This window comes from Haemaphysalis longicornis, unplaced genomic scaffold (assembly GCF_048455015.1).
Source record: "Haemaphysalis longicornis isolate Haplotype H1 unplaced genomic scaffold, Haemaphysalis longicornis Haplotype H1 scaffold_70, whole genome shotgun sequence".
Classification (NCBI taxonomy): Eukaryota; Metazoa; Arthropoda; class Arachnida; order Ixodida; family Ixodidae; genus Haemaphysalis; species Haemaphysalis longicornis.
In genome coordinates this window covers 1,380,123-1,397,101 of record NW_027526423.1, presented here as the reverse complement: position 1 = coordinate 1,397,101, position 16,979 = coordinate 1,380,123, and positions in this window count along the sequence as shown.

Below are 16,979 nucleotides of genomic sequence, written 5' to 3'. Positions count from 1 at the left end.
CTGTTGCCTCACAGTTCGTTTTCTTGAATTCAAAGTTTTTAAAGAGTATTATAGGATAATCCTATAGAGCTAAGAAACAAAGAACTGGCGAAATCTTCGTCGAAGTACACAGTGAGCAGCAGGCCACTAAACTCCTGAACCAGACTCGAATGGCCAACCTTGACTTCAAGGTCATGCCCCACCGCCGACCCAACAGCTTGAAGGGCGTGATCTCGGAGCCAAATCTAGCAGACAAAAGAAATTCCGGTAGTCTTGAAGGCCTGAGTAGTCAAGGTGTGACGGCAGAAAAGCGAGTCACCAAAAGAAGAGACAATACGGTAGTATATACAAGAGTTATCATTCTGACATTTGATCGTTTCGTTCTTCCGGACCACATCAATGCTGGATTCATCTGGTGCTCCTTTCGAGCGTACATCCCGAGTCCGCGGTGGTGTTTCAAATGCTAGCGGTTGGGGCAAGGTACTAACAAGTGTCAGGGTGAAATAACCATTTCCAAATTCGCCGAACAGGACCACCCAACAGATAATTGCAGCCCACGACAACTCCTCTGCATTAACTGTCAGGGCCCACACGCGGCCTACGCAACGAATTGTGAAAAGTTCCAGCTGAAAAAGAAAATAATGAACACAAAGGTCACAGAAAACATCACCTTCCCAGAGACGGTAAAAGGTTCGCCTTTCTCCCCCTGGGGAGGAACGCTGACGCATCTTGCCGAGGGCGGAGCGGCGTCTGGTTTCCACAGGGACGCAGTTCAGCAAGTCGGACCTGTCCTGTCCCCGCCCCCCGCTGGGTTGCCTCACGTAGCCAAACCCATCCCCACACCGCTTGCTGAGGCAGCAGTGGTTATGGTGCCCATCATCTCCTTCAGGCCCTATGCCGCTCCCGCGCCTGCTAGTCCCCAGTGCATTGGGAGGTGCCGAGCGGATAGACACCGGGGGGCCCGCATCGGCTCCCACCGTCGCCGCACCGCTTGTACAACCTGTGGCGCTCCAGGCGCCGTCAGAGGTGGCGGCTCACAACGGAGTGCACCCGAAGCGGTTCCAAGTCCAGGGGACCTGGTCCGTCAGGCATCCCCTTGACATCTGACACCCAGATGCACGTCGGGCTGTTTCTGCCTGAAGGGCACCGCAAGGAGTGGCCTCCGACGTCCAAACAAACAGAAAGCCCAAAAAACCCCTCCAAGAGTACAAGCTTCCAAAGACAACATATGAACACGCACACACACACTAAGTCATTCCTAAATATAAATAATGGGAACAGAAAACATCATTCAAAGGAACTGCAGAGGCCTTATCAACAATGTAGATAATGTGTACGAGATAATTCCTACTCATCAGCCATGTCCCATGTGTCTTCAGGAAACACACCTAAATAGTAAATATACTATCTTCTGGAACAGCTACATGATAGTTTCAAAAGACGGGCAAAGTTGCACTTATTTTTGTGGAGGTGTGGCCATACTGGCCTGAAAATCTTTAGCGTGTCAGACCATCCATCTAAACACCATGTTGGAAGCTGTCGCGATTTGAACAATAGTTTTTAATAGGTTCATAACGGTATAACCCTGTACATCACTTCGGATTACTAACTATCTAGCACATATTTTCAGGCCCTGGTAGATTAACTACCTAAACCGTACATAGTCTTAAGTGACCTTAATGCCCTTAATTCACTCTGAGGCTCTTCCCGCACTGATGCTCGAGGTCGCATAACTGAAAGATTTCTAACAGCATCGGGAGCATGACTTTTTAACAAAAACCAGGCTACACATTACAACATCAGACAAAATAGTTATTCCCATCTTGACTTCGCTATTGACTCTGAAGTTATTTTCCCATTTTGTTAGTGGCACGTGGACACAAAACCATACAGCATTGACCACTTACCCACAAAATCGACACACATTGGCAGAGGCAAAACAACTTCCGCTTCCGGTTTAGCGATGGAAGAGCGAACTGGAGTATATTCACAGAAACATCTAAACTACACTACACATTCATAAAACACCTACACATAGAAGAGGCGACCCAACTGCTTACTGCGCACATCCTCAACGCAACCGTGTCACAAACCCATTCCCTTGAATAATTGCGTCCGCTAGCAAAAACACACGAAGAAGGGCGCGAGGCAACAGATATTTATATTTATTTATTTATGTATATTTTATTTAGTTATTATTTATTTATTTTTTAATAATGTATATTATTTATTTATTTATTTATTTGTTTATTTAGTTATTTATAATACCCTCAGGGCCCAATGGCATTACAGAGGGGAGTGGATTACATTGAATAACACAAGGTACATGGTGGGGAGGAAATAATTAAGCTTTAGTACGATAACAAGCAAAAGTCAGCGTACAAACAAAAATTCATAAATAGATCCTGCGTATACAATGTTAGCTACGGTTTCACGGAAAAGATGGCTGTCATGATTAGCAACAATTTCAGGGGGAAGGTGGTTCCATTCGCGAGAAGAACGAGGCAAGAACGGCTGCGCAGCTGTGTTAGTACGATAGGTGATAATTCCAGCCTTGTGATGGTGATCGACGCGGTGGGAAAAATACTGGGGCTGTGAAATGAGTTCGTCGCGCAAGGTGGGGTGGTAATACAATTTATGAAAAGTTGATAGGCGGGATACTTTTCATCGAAGTGACGTGGTAGGCAGGGACAGATTATTTTTCATTGCAGATATACTAGCAGTGCGATTGTAGTTCAAAAATACGAAGCGTGTGGGAATATTCTGAACTAGCTCAAGCGATGCAATTAGGTTACGTGGCTCGGATCCCAAACCGAAGAAGCATATTCCAGTTTAGGTCGTACTAATGTTTTCTACAGGGCTAATTTCAATGAAGATGGAGCTTTGGAAAAGTTACGGCGTAGATACCCAAGCGTGCGGTTAGCGTTGTTGATTATCTGCTCGATGTGCAGTGCCCAGGAGAGATTGGCTGTTATGTGGACGCCTAAGTACTTGTACGATGTAGTAGATTCAAGAGGTATGTCGCCTAAATAGTAAATAAATTGACTGTAAACACTGCGGGGCACGCGCATAACTTTACATTTCTTTATGTTCAATTCTATTAACCATGTACGGCACCAGTTAGCAAAAGTGTTAAGGTATGATTGAAGAGTACACGAATAAATTATGTTATTTACCTCACAAAAAACAACACTATCATCAGCAAATAAATGAATAGTGGATTTAATGTGACAGGGGAGGTCATTAATATACATTAGAAATAAGAGAGGCCCAATTACCGACCCATAAGCAACGCCGGAGTGTACTTCGGTAAAACAAGAATTATACATGTTAGCGTAAACAAATTGTGAGCGATTTGTGAGAAAACATTCAATCTATTTAAATACGTTATGATAAAGTTTCAGTTGGCTTAGTTTGTGAAGTAACAGTTTATGACAGACCTTATCGAATGCTTTAGAAAAATCCGAAAAGATTGAATCAGCTTGTGATGAGTCGTCCAAAATGCGGTGTAATCTATTAGTAAAGGATATCAGTTGTGTATCACAGGAGTATGATTTGCGAAAGCCGTGCTGAGATGACGTGAAGAAGGAATTACTTTCAAGAAAATTTACAAGAACATTTTAGCAGGGTGGCCGGCCCGTGAGTTTTCACGTGCGGCGAGATAGCTGAGGTGAATGAAATCACAACGGAGATGCCCGACTACGTTTTTAAGTATATATGTTTACTACAAGAACAAAAGATTACAGGGCAACAACCGACACAAGAAAAAAAAAGAAACCTTCACACTGCCATCGACCTTGTGCGCGCAGACACTAATCTGCCGTACTCTAAGCGCACGCGCGCGCTGGGAGGCTAGCGCACGATCCTAACTAGATAGTAACACAACAAAACAGCAACTAAATACACAAGGTGGCCCCTACGCAGGCACTGGATTCACTGTGGCCTACGCCTTCACCTTCGACCTCAAAAACATAACTCAGACACGTGTACGCTACAAGCGAGACACTCTAGAGGCAAACACTTCCTAAACCTCAGCAACGCAACTACAAAAAAAAACTAGCAAGTACGCAACACGCCAAACACTCCAGGGGGCAAACATCGTTAACCCCCGACAACAACACTTACTATAGGAAAAATCTAGCAGCTCTGCAAGTTTTACACGACCCTCGAAATGTCCCCAAATATCATTACCCTCACCAACAACAACTACTATAAATAAGACATAAAAAGAAATCCCAACACGTTACTACAAGCGACGCCAGAAAATCCCCGGAGGAAGTGGCTATCTTCATTCGGGGCAACAAACAAAATAAGACGGGAATGGCACGTCAAAGGAAATTCTCTATGAGGTAAGGGGAACCCGCAGGTTCAACGACGGAAAGTTACTAAGAGGTAGAGCCGGCCTCGCCGGGCACCCCCTTGCGTGTTTCGTGGCTCTGGGGTGCGGAAGCTGGTCGGCCATGGGACTCGCGACGACCGCGAACTCGAGCGCTAGCCGAGGCATTGGTCGTTCCGTCGCGAGCCTACCAAGGTACTTCTTCTAAAGCGCGTCACCCCCGGACCCTTCCCCGCGTAGCACGTTCAAGAATATCCAGCCGACTGCCCCCAGCGACCGTTTGCGCTCGCCTAAATAACCTCCGCCGGCAGCCGCCCGTCCCGTAGTCCTGCTCCGACGTCTTCCCCATTGTTCCTCTGTTCCCCCCTCCCGGGGCCCTCGGCAACTCGCCACGATCGCACGCGTGCGTCCGAGCTAGCGATCGTGACGTCCGCCCCTGCACAACGAGAGGGCTAGATTCGGCTTGATGGGATGACAGTGTAAGGCGAAAATGGAGACAATAAAGAGATTGGGACACACGCAGGGCGCTACATCCGTAGCGTTACGTTCCTAGGCCGGAAAAAAATTCACACTTGTGTAAGCGATACTGTGTTAAAGGAAATGTTAGCAAGAAATTCGCTTGATTGCAAGGTTGTGAGGCGGATTGTTGGTTTGGTATTGAAATGAGGCTGAATCATTGATCGAGCAGACACCCTAGAAACGCTTCAGCTGGTCGCCGACGCTACACAAGGTCGAGGCCGACTCGTTAGCACGATGGTTCTGGAGCTGCCGGCCCCACTACGAAGCTATTGGTGGCCATCTACGCGGTTCAGTGCTGCTTACCGACCCCTTGATGCAGTTGCAAAATAACGTTACATTTTGCTACACTTGGGGACTTTCTTGCGTACGATGTTTTGCGTGGATTACAGAGTCGTTGAGCAAGGATTACACGGGCTCTCCGCTTAACAGTGCCGGCACTCAACCGCGCGGTAACGTTTGCGCTCATCTAACAGGGCCCAGCTTGGCAGTACATAATGAGGTGGGTGATTTCGGCAAGAGTCGGTCGTTAGGAGAGTCATCGAGACGCAAGTAATCTGCTCCAAATATAGTTTCGGCGGTATAAGTTATCTTCTTTAAACAGCGCTTGACCTCCTACACGTGCCGAAGTTGGTGTTGGCACATCCCTCCTTCGCGTTTCCCACGTGCCATGGTAAGGTCAGCCAAATGTGCTAGCGGCTGAAGTCAACGGCCACCAGGGGGCACGCCTCCCAAATGTTTTTTTTTGTTGCTTTACTAACAGTGCTAAAAACACTGAGAAATGTCCATGAAGTTGTTAGAATGAATTGAATGAAAAAGAGGAAGACACTTTTTTTTAGGGTGGAGATAATTTTTTACATAAAAGCGATTATTGCGGAGTACCCTGAAAATATTCATCTTTAATTTGAAATTGATCACGTTAGTATTTGTTAAATTTGGAGGTGCTCGGCACTCTACACCCGGTGATAAGTACTGTAAACGAGGGAGGAACAGTTATTACACGTGCGCACATAGAATATTTGTTGCCTCTAACTGCATGACCTCAGGGAAATAATTCTTACAGAAGCGGTGGGCTTTGCGTGATCCGTGCCATTCTGGTTTTGGGAAAGTTGGTTAGGCGAAACAACTTACTATTGTTTTCATAATCTTGCCACCTCTGCACCTACTAACCATTTTTTCCCTAGAAATAGAAACTATATTTCCCTCCCTCTTGCGCCTTTTACTCGCCCCGCTATTTTTGTCACTCTGTGTCGGCTTGTCACTGGCCTCCAATCTCTCTGCAAACCCCTCCTCTACCCCACTCAAGTGCCCTCATCCCTCCACTAAATCACAACTCCTGGCTCTTTTTTTATATGTCACTTCTATATACACATAAATGGCTCTCCGCAAAAGGGTAAGCACGGATGCAAATTTGCGCGAAGTAGGTCGAGCATGCTTACCGGTGTATGGTATTCCTGTGCACTCATCTTTAAACAACAAATTAACGGGGACAGCTACACCTGGGGACAACACAAGCACAGCTTCGCAACTAGTTTATTGTCAAGCACTTCAAGAGATTTTAAAAACCCAAGTGCCCAATCGGCGCGCCCTACATGCGTAACAATTGTCGGCGCACCTAGCCGCACGTACAGAAAGCAAACTTTGAGCCAAACAAAGGCAAGAAAAGCAACAATACCCGGATCGGAGATAGCTCATGCGTAAGCGTCCCTACACATGCCCTGAACTAGCACCATAACCGCGCTTACTGCGCACCTAGGTATGACGCTTTCTGACTATACAAAGCAGTAGACGGATGGCTGATGCAATCCGAGCCAAATATAAAATGCGGCTGGCTTCTACGATTTCTCGTGTTTGCTGATTCTTGTGCGGAAATAGAATATCTCTGTGCTCAAACATAAGTGCTTGAGCGCTGGTGTTTGAGCGCACAACCATTTTATTTCGGCATAACAACCAGAAAATGAGAAATTGCAGAAGACAGCTACAATTTAAACCTTGTTCAGATTGCATCAGCCATCCGTCTATAAATTTGATGAGCTTTGAAGTCGCATTCTTAGATGCGCAGTAAGCGGGGTTAGGGTGCCTGTTCAGAGCATGTTTGTTGGTAGGCTTCCGAATGAGCCATGTGTGATGCTGTTATTGTTTTTTTGCGTTTGTTTACGTTAAAGATATTTTCTGTGCACGCGGGCGAGTACACAGAGAATTGTTGCGCACATAGGGCGTGCCGTTTGGACGCTGGGTTTTTAAGCTTTTGATGTCTAGCAAAAAACCAGTTGTAAGTCTGCGCTTGTCTTGTCCTCATGTATTCCTCTCCCGGTTAATTTGTGCGAAGTTGTTATTTTTAAGGCGAACCTTTAGAAACTCGCCGAACTTTCAACCCAGTGCACTCAAATTCACAGGACCCAACGTACAGTACCGTCCACGGGGACGCCACGCAACTGTCAAAGTGTGCGAGTCATGTGCTGTGGTTGTCTCAACCTGTAGGCCTCCATGTTCGAAATCATCGGACGCGGGTTGGACTCCCATCCTTAAAGTTTTGTAAACGGCCTTTTTGTATCTCCTTTCGTGAGTGGTTTGCAAAATTAGAAGCGCCAACATATCACGGTGATGTGAAAGGAACTGCGGAATAATAGCAGAATTTCGGCGTTCTGTTCCCCGAGTATATTCTCCGAGGCGGGAAATACGAAGACGGGAAATATACATAGGGCGTCAAGAGAATGACCATTCAGGCAACGTCCCACACACCAATCACTACAAGCACTAAGGGGGCCAATGAAGACACGCCGCAATTGGCTTGAAATTATGTTTAGGCTCATAGCTCAAGGCAGGTAGGCGAGGCCGAACGAGACTGGGTGCCGCAGAACTCAGCCATTGCGACGCTGCCAGGGCAACGACGTCATTACGCAAGCCTGAGAAGGACTGGGCCGATGACCCTCGGCTCCGGCCTCATCGGCGCACCTTGAACCTAGGAATTCACGATCCATCACCGAATTGCGAGTGCCTGTGCGCTACGCCAGCGCGTCGTCGACGCACGCATCAACAGCCATCACACAACGGCCATGATTTCGAGACCAGGCACTGCTTCCAGTGGCCCATGGCTACAACGGGAGAAGGAAGCTAATTTCGACTTCCACGACACTTTGGCCGGTGGGAAAGAGGCGCGACAACAGAACGAGCCCACTTCCTCTTGAACGCCTCTTCACAGTCACGCTGCAACTCCACTTCAGCTCCGGTCTTAGAGTCTATGGACACTTAGTGTAAGAATTTTTGTAGATGGTAGCGTAGGGCCATTTAGTTTGTCTGGGGATTGATAATTAGTTTTAGGGTGCAGCTCTTTGGCAGCCATCTCTGGGCAAGGCTGACGATGGCAAGACCGAAGAGTGAAAGGGAAAGCGAAAGATGAAAGAACGAAAGGAGGAGAGCTTCGCGAGAGGGGAAGGCGGTTCGCCGCGGTGGCGCGATCCAGCACTCTCCTGAAGTGCGTGTTGGGCGAGCGGAGGCGGCAGTAGGCTGGCTTTGCCCACACGAGGCGTTTGAGGGCACGACGCTTGGTGAAAACGTTAGGGGGCATGCGCGTGACTATGATGTGCGTTCGCTTAAGACGCAGTTCGCTGTCCCTTCCTGAGACACACTTCGCGCCGCAAACGTAGAGGCTCATCATCGCTACTTCCGAGAAAACCCCCTAGTGAGTGCTGTCTCATCGCACTGCTGCTGTGCCCAATATCACATTAGAGAATATCGTAATTGACAGCGATTTTTTGGTTTAGAAGTTAATGTTTTTTTTTGTTTGTGTCGTTTTATTCCCTTTTTTGTTTGTTTAGGAGCTTGTTTGGTTTGGGATAAATGTCTGTTTCATTAACCCTTTCTGTGTTTCTCTCATTCGTCCCTTTCAGCCGGTAGAGACACGTGCAAGTATTGAAAGATCACGGCAAAAAATTATGAATCCCGCTTGCATAATGCGGATGAAATTCCCCATGTGCTAAATACAGTCGCGAATCAAAAGCCTGCGAGATGCAAAACAATATAAAATTGTCAACTTTCGATTTAACGAAGATTTACTTGATTTAACTTGATGAAACAAGCGCTGTGCTTGAAACAACGTCGGGTAGGCTACCTTGTAGTTCTGCCTGGTGAATAATAGTGAACGCGGGCAGCACACGGTACAGGTAAAGATGGGCGTTGGACTACTATCTAGGCTTGATCACCGATGTTGCGGCTATGAAGCAATCACGCATTCACTGAGCGAAGTACAAAGTATAGATACCACCCCATGTCAACTAAAATTATGCTGTCTGCTGTGTGGCACTAACATATATCATACTTTAAAAGCTGTCCCTCTTTTTTGTATATGATATGCTTCAGCCGTTTAGTAGTTCACTGCAGCTGTGTTGTTTCTATGTACAGCCACGTTTTTGTACAAGGGCGATACAGCGATGACGCCCACTAGTTGTATTTTTCCTCTTCTTCGTATTCCGTTTTTTTCTTAATAATTTTTTGGCCATCCATCCTGGTATATCAGTTGATAGCGCAGAAATAAAAAAAATATAACAATAAGATGTAGCACGGCAACAGACGCACCAATTTGGCCTGCCTGTAGCATGTTGACCACAAAGGCTTCACACAAGCACATATGAGGTTTCAGACAGCGTAACGGTAGTAATTCGTAATCTCAGGGTGCATAACCAAAAAAAAGATTAGTGTGTAAGGATTGTAGGCACTCTTCCGCAGATTTGTTTCTCTTACATGGTAAATTGTAATCGAAAAATGTCTTCTCCTTTGCTAACGTGTCCAGGCGCTTTCCAACAAACCAAAGCTGTGCGTGTGAAAGAAATAATAACAGCTAAAATATAGCTAAGCGCAGTTAAAATTACGGTTGTAATCGCATTAAAACAAAATGGTGATTTAGCGTTGTTTAATTCCATGGAAACTTCAAGTGTTTAAAGGCAGGAATACTATCCTAAGCTTCATTGCTAGAGTTGAGATATGGCTAGCCATTTTCTAATACAGTGCATATGCGGCAATTTTAATCATTCTCTGGTGATTGGATACTCTGCCTTTAGAAACGTTCTCTGGTTGTATGCTCCGCCATTATTATTCAGTGTTCCAGAAGCAGTACAAGTACTTACGGACAATTATGCAATTGTCATAAGCCCGCATCTGTCATCTGCAAAGCAAATGTCGTGCATGCTGCCGTTTATATCCGAGGAAAAGAATGATAAAAACACATTTGTAAAGTGAAAGTTAACAGCAGCTTCAAACGAGACACCAAACCACTGTGCAGTTGTTCCGTCAGCAGCCACAAAACGGAGCTCTTATTTCTCTCCGGTAAAATGTATCAAGCGCCGCTCAGACTTTCATGCAATGCGGTCCCACGAGAGGAACGTGTGAATTTGGAGTAAGGATGAGGTGCTCTTGAAGAGAGGTAGATTGCGCAATAAAAGTTTAGAAAAATTTGTTATGAGAACATGACGTCATTTGGCTAGGCTGCGAAAGCTCGCGCGAATACTATAGTATCATTTTGTCGCAATTGATTGAAAGCTGTTTGGGAAACCCGCGCTGGCACCTCAGGAGACACAATTGGTGGATAGGAGTCTACGGAGTCGTCTCTGATAGCCTGTGTACGGTGACCAGCCGCCCATGCTTAGTATGGATTATTAAAGAGAAGCTTTCTATGCCTTACAGATGGCATTCGATGTTGCGCCAAAACACACTGCGGCAAAGCCAATTTTAAATATTGGGTTTCACAAAAGGATGATGGTGCTAAGCGAAAGCCCATCAAGCGCCCCAGTAAAAAAACGCTTCCAGTGATCGGAATCGAATGTAGGCCTCTCGTGTTGTGGAATATATATGTACCCCATTGCGCCATCCCTATCGACTTCGCGTTACACCTATTTTTTTCATTACCCGAAGGGGCGTCGGAATTATTAATATACGACCCCATCTCTTCCGAAAAGTGTTTACTAGTAAACTTTACGCTTTGACAAGAGGGACCGGTTGGTGGAAAATCATTTGAAAGGGCATGAAAGGACGACACAAGGGAGAGAGCACACAGGAAGGAGTTCATCATGTGTATTCTCTACTTCGGCTTGCCCTTTCCCACTGTTTCAAATGATTTCGAACGCTTTGGTCACCCTATAATTTGTTCACTCCCTCCGAAAGGGGAGGAAGAAGGGCAGTTGCAAGAGATCATTGTCTGTAGACCGCACATGATAAGTGCAAGGAACAGCCATACAGTGCAAAACAGTGAAGATTGAACGCAAACCGCTGCTTCGCTCCTGCTCTTCTGGAGCGAAGGCCGCCTGCGATAAGTGTGCTCTCTTCCTTTGTGTTGAAGAATACGAGGTAGGGTGAATGATGACCTGCCTATCTAGCTGCCGCTGCAGAAGTAAACTCTAGGCGTGAAAGCACACTTTCACTGCATTCGTACTTTAAATAACGTAGTTGTAGTTGTAGTTTGACGCCAAGAGATCATATCAACCAAATTTTCTAAGGTCTATCTGTAGGGTGACATAAAGTAGTACCTTAAGCGACGTTAGCATGTTGTGAGAGTGGGCACCGAAGCACTGTGGAAGCTGTGCAGCTAACTCCAGATGTTTTAGATCAAAGAAATTGTACTCTACTGCCTATCGCTGACAACAAACACTTCGAGCGCATGTTTTCCTGTAACACTTGCTTACGCGGCTGTTATGGGCTGTGGATACATCGGACAAAAGACTATCGAATGCAGGCACCACGGAACAAGCATCGATTGGTCTTTCATGGAACTTCCCTTCTTGGGGCATCTGCCAACAGGATTGAGTAGACACGGAAGCACTGTGGAAACAATGCCGCCCTTTTCTGGCTCCTTTTGCTGGAACGTGTTAACATTCATAACTTTGTTACGAAACTGACAAGAGATTTTATTTGGGCTGCCATGTTCAAGTGCCGGCTCTCTATATAGGTTTTACTGTGCCTGCATTTGTCCGAAGATGAGAAAATCAACACATGCCCTGAGGCCAAAATACCCTCAAGCTACCTGTGAGAAGAGAAAAAGGTATTCCAAACGCCTCTAAAAGTATTTCGGGCGCTCCAAGGGCCCAATAAAACTGCCCTAAATCAAACATCAGACTAAGAAAAGGAATGAGCTAAGAAAGAATTGGTACCACTGACGTGACACGATCAAGGCAAGAACAATTGCTAGTTACCATTCAAGAAGGGAGTCTGCGTCTGGGAAGGAATATCTTAGTACTTGGTGCTGGTGCAATGAAGGCAGAAATCAAGTAAAGACATGAGCAAGCTGTCCAAGAGAAACTTTCCGAAAAAAAAAACAATCGTGGCTGGTGGCAATAGGTCACACCTGATCCGCAGTATAGACGAAAAGGGATATGGTTCGACGAACCCGCTTTTAAGGAACTTATAGTACCGCCGAGGGAAATAAGAATTCTGGAAACTGCAAAAAATTAAAGGAAGCAATACATCGGTTCGAAAAAACATTTGGAAAGAAACCAGACAAAAGCATGAGCTGGAATGGCAATCCGGAAAGAAAGAAAGGACATGCATCGCATGCACCTCAACCAGGATACGTGTGCCTTTAACACACATGTGTATTCCTCGTGCTATTATAAAATATCGCGGAGTGTATCTTACGCAAGCTAAAATACAGCCCCACTGCTAGCGATGACTAATCTTATTTACAATCTGATTGATGCGGCCATCACTTAATTTATCTAGGAGCTACGGACCTTGCAACTAATATAAATGACGTATAACATATTCCGCCTTCGTATCACCCGCACGCCTATTTCTTAAATTGGCGTGGCTGCGACAGTAAATAACAGATAGGAAAATTACAACACCGTGCTGAAATTATTTGGGAAAAAGAGAGATTTGCGAAGCGGCGAGAGACTATACAGTAGAATATTTTGAATTTATTCTTGGACAACGAATTCCTCATTACAAAAGCATCCGGCTCGACATTGATTTCCCAAGACGTGCGTGAGTTTTAAAGTCGTTTACCACCGTGCAAACGCCAATAATGCGTTTATGGGGGATTCGCAGCATTACCGGTAAAAATTATTGCGGATTTTGTTCTACATGGAAGCAACTGGAGCACATTCTAGAAAAATCTGAAGAGCCATTACAGTACCATCTCCATGACCTAAAGCACGTCGTCAATAACAGAACACAAAAGCAGGATAGTTGCATTTCATCGCGGAATTAGTTTTTCTTGGTGTTAAGATAAAAAGTAAGAACGTTTCAGATGCACAATGAATATCAGGTCACAAACCTGTTTCGGTAGCACTAACCATTCACGGTCACTTCCCAAGCGGAAATGCAGCTGCATATAAGAGCGAAACTTCTACATGGCCGATGATGCAATCAAATTTGATGTATTATCGTTTCCTCTGGCATGGTCGCTGACAAAAGGATCCCAATAAAATGTCGATAAAATATTTAGAAATGTCAACGCTGTGTATTACCAAATTGGCGCCGTTGAATAAAAACAATAAAATAAACGGCATTTTTCGATAATTATATATATTCACGATGCGCATCTTAAATGGAACGAGCACGTATCTTTCCTTCAGCAGAGGGCAACTCAGAAGCTTATGTATCTTAAATGGTCATTGTCAAAAGCGACCCCGTAAATTAAACTATTAGCTTATAAAACCTTCATCCTTCCATACTGGAATATGTGTCAGTTGTTTGGGACACTTATACGCCAATTAACATTAACAAACTAGAGCGTGCAGCGTAAGGCCATTAGATTCGTCTACAACTCGTATAGGTGGCACACATCACCCAGTGCTCTTTTGAGAAGTGCCCAATTAGAAAGCTTGCAGTTGAGACGGTACTGGGACAGGCTGAAATTTATGTACTTACTTTACCACAATAAATTAGGACTTAACAAGCTTAAATACATACAACCAGTAACATTACGTCCGACACGGTCAAATCACACTAAGAAACTGATCAACTTTTCGTGCAGAACAGATGCGTTTAAAAACTCGTTTTTGCCACGAACTGTTCGCGAATGGAACGCGCTTTGCCCCGATGTCATGGAATGTTTGACGGTAGATGCATTTATGTCATCTCTGAAAAAGGAAGCGTCGCCCTGAAGGTGTGCACAATTGCTATAGCTTTGTTCTGTATGCATTCTTTCATTGTAGGACACAGTTTATCCTTGCTAGTTGAGACTTTGTCTTTCTTTGTTACTTTTCCCTGGGCTTCTTTTCTGATATATTCATAACAAGACTGTTCACCGCCTGTGTCGTCATTATCAGGACGAGGCCCCGCCTCTTGTGCAGACTATGTGTGTGCGCAGAAGACTGCGCACCTATTTCTCTGTATCTGTCTACTCCGTCATATCGTTTTTTTCTTGCGTGTATGATAATGCGCGCTTGAGAAACAAACATGCTGTTATGTTTCTTCTTTAGTTTTGCATTTCTGCACTGTTTTTGCTTGCAATCGCCTGGTCATTCTGCAGCTGGTGCCTAACTTGGATTACTTATTATGTTTTGACTGTATAGATTTTTCCTTTTTGTACGTGTTACAATGTACACCCACTCCTGCCGAGGGCCTTTTGTAAGGCTGGTAGTATTCCTGAAATGAATAATAAATAAATATTACACATCTATGCGCGCCGGTTACAGCCATGTAAAACGTAAGGAAAAATTAGTCTAAGATATCAACTTTAAGATTGTTTCTGCGGGCTCACCTGAGTGAAGGAAATAGAAGCAGGATGTAGAGGTATTACTGAAACATCTCAAGTCTTCGCCACATCGTTTTTAGAGTAAATTATTGCAGTTAGGAGATAATTTAAGACCATCACATTCTCGCGATGTCAATAAAGAATTGGTGACACAGTCATTAAAGTGGAGACCGACACACGGGCTCTACGTTTTGGCACGGTATGCAAGATTCCTCAAAGAGGGACATACAGGCTGAGCATAGTGAAGTCGACAGCTTTTTTGCGCTTAACATTAGATGCTGATGGCCTCTAGACTGAGGTTATGTGCCCCTTCGGACACACAATTACGTGTAGTTATTGATGTCGGTGGCTCAATTAACTAAAATGGAATAAACAACATTTTAGTGGCGGCACTAAGCAGGCATGCATGTGTTAAAAACGTTAGCCGCAATCGTGTATCTACGCAGTTTCATTTGTCAAAATGCTTCTAATGCATCCGTACTCCGAGATATCGAGTTGAAAGTTTAATTGCCCTTCGCATGATTACGCACGCTAGATAGCGACGCCTGGCGCAAAGCTCCTCCCTTTTCTCCCGCGTTGCGATAGTGGTTCCGCCGGCTGCAGATTGCGATAACACCAGCGAAGACTGAAAGGGTGGTAGCTATCACATTTTGTTATGCCTCCACCCCTTTGTCAAGCTAAACACCATACACAGCGGGTACGTCAAAAAAGGGAGGAGTATTGCGCGCGTCTCCACTCTCTTGCATGCGTAATCATGCGAACAGCAATTAAATTTTGCAGTTCCATATGTCGGAGCCGGAATGCACTAGAAGAATTCTGCCAAATGAAACTGCGTATAAAAAACATTGCGTCTAACTCTACAATACAAACACGACTGCTTAGTGCACCCGCTAAAAAGTTTATTATTCGAATTTAGTTAAACAAAACAACGACATCAAGAGTTACCACATCATCGTGTGTCCCCCTTGGCGCATAACCACACTGTAGCAGTGATGTTCACGTATGTCTAAGCATCTGTTATTAAAAAAATACTTTTAGACCTAACTTAGATCACTCTATATAACAAGTTAATATTCTAGGACTAGATTATCGCGTAATATACAGATCCGTGACACGAATACCTCAAAGGTCAAACATAATATTTAAAAATACACATCTGAAAGTTCTGGTCATTAACGTTACACAAGGAGTAGCGCAAGATGCTGCCGTCGCACCAATACTGTTCCTACCTTGCATGGGTATTTGGCTTAAATGAACGGGAAGAGGTTTCAAAACAAAAAGAGAAGCTGACGTGCAGCAAGTACACATTGAATAGTTCCCATGTACGAAATATTTTCGCAATACATGCAATAGAAGCGCTCAATGCAGAAACAAAAGTGGCCCGATGCCCCGCCTCCCTCTCTGCGGGCGATGCCGGAAGACCGAAGAGCGCAGGCAAAAACCGGCCCTGAAAACGTCATACCTGGACTTCCGGCCGGATCGGGCGCCTCTGTGATGCCTTTTTCGCTGTGTTTTCTGTAGAGGCTCGCAACAGGGAGAATGATGCTTGTTGTTATTGATAGCACTTATTTGTACAATTTTTGTGTTCAGAAAGCATGCACGATCACCAAACGAGCATACGTTACCGTGCCGTATTCCTAAGCAAGATAATACCACGCCGGGATGTTTTATAACATACGGAAACGACAATCGAAGTGTCTTTGCTTGATGACAGAGAATATAATACACTACGTTATATAGTTTGTAAAACGCTCCAATGCGTTTTTCCTATTTCTTTCTTTCTTTTTTTTTTATTTGCGACAGTATGCCCGTTGGCATAAACTTTCTTTTTTTTGATGTGATGGACATCAACGTTCACATAAGATGATACAGATTTAGGAAGAATGGTGAATACTGCTGTACTTTGGCCCGGGATGTTTCGTCCGTTACGTGACATTTGTTCAGGAAATACCTGTTTAGTTAAAAGCGTCCGTTTTCTTTCTCTAAGGACTTAGAATAGAGTTCGAAAACGCAATTTTTTGCGAAACCTAAAAAAGGGGCAAATCCTGATAGACGTTTTCTTCCGGTTAATAGATATACAGTATTCCTACAAAGTAATAGAACCAATAAGACCATATTACTTATTTTGCAAGTATACATGCCACGATAAGGTAATATTTGTCTTGAATAAAAAAAAAAACACCGCTCCAAACCACCACCGCACCATAATTTGTATTGACTGCGGGGGACTAATTCTTTGCCCAAGATTCCGTGTGCCTGCATATTGTAGCAGAATGCGGTCCGCACACGCGAAAATCAAGCCCTACTAGAGCCGATAACGCTGCGGAGGCACCCGCATGCTACAGTGTTTTCAGAATAAATGCAAGTCAAGCAGTAAGAGGCCACTCATCGAAGTGCAGCTAGCGATCGCGGAAGCACCTCTTCATGGGTGGTGATTAACGGCAACAGAGTTTCTGACAG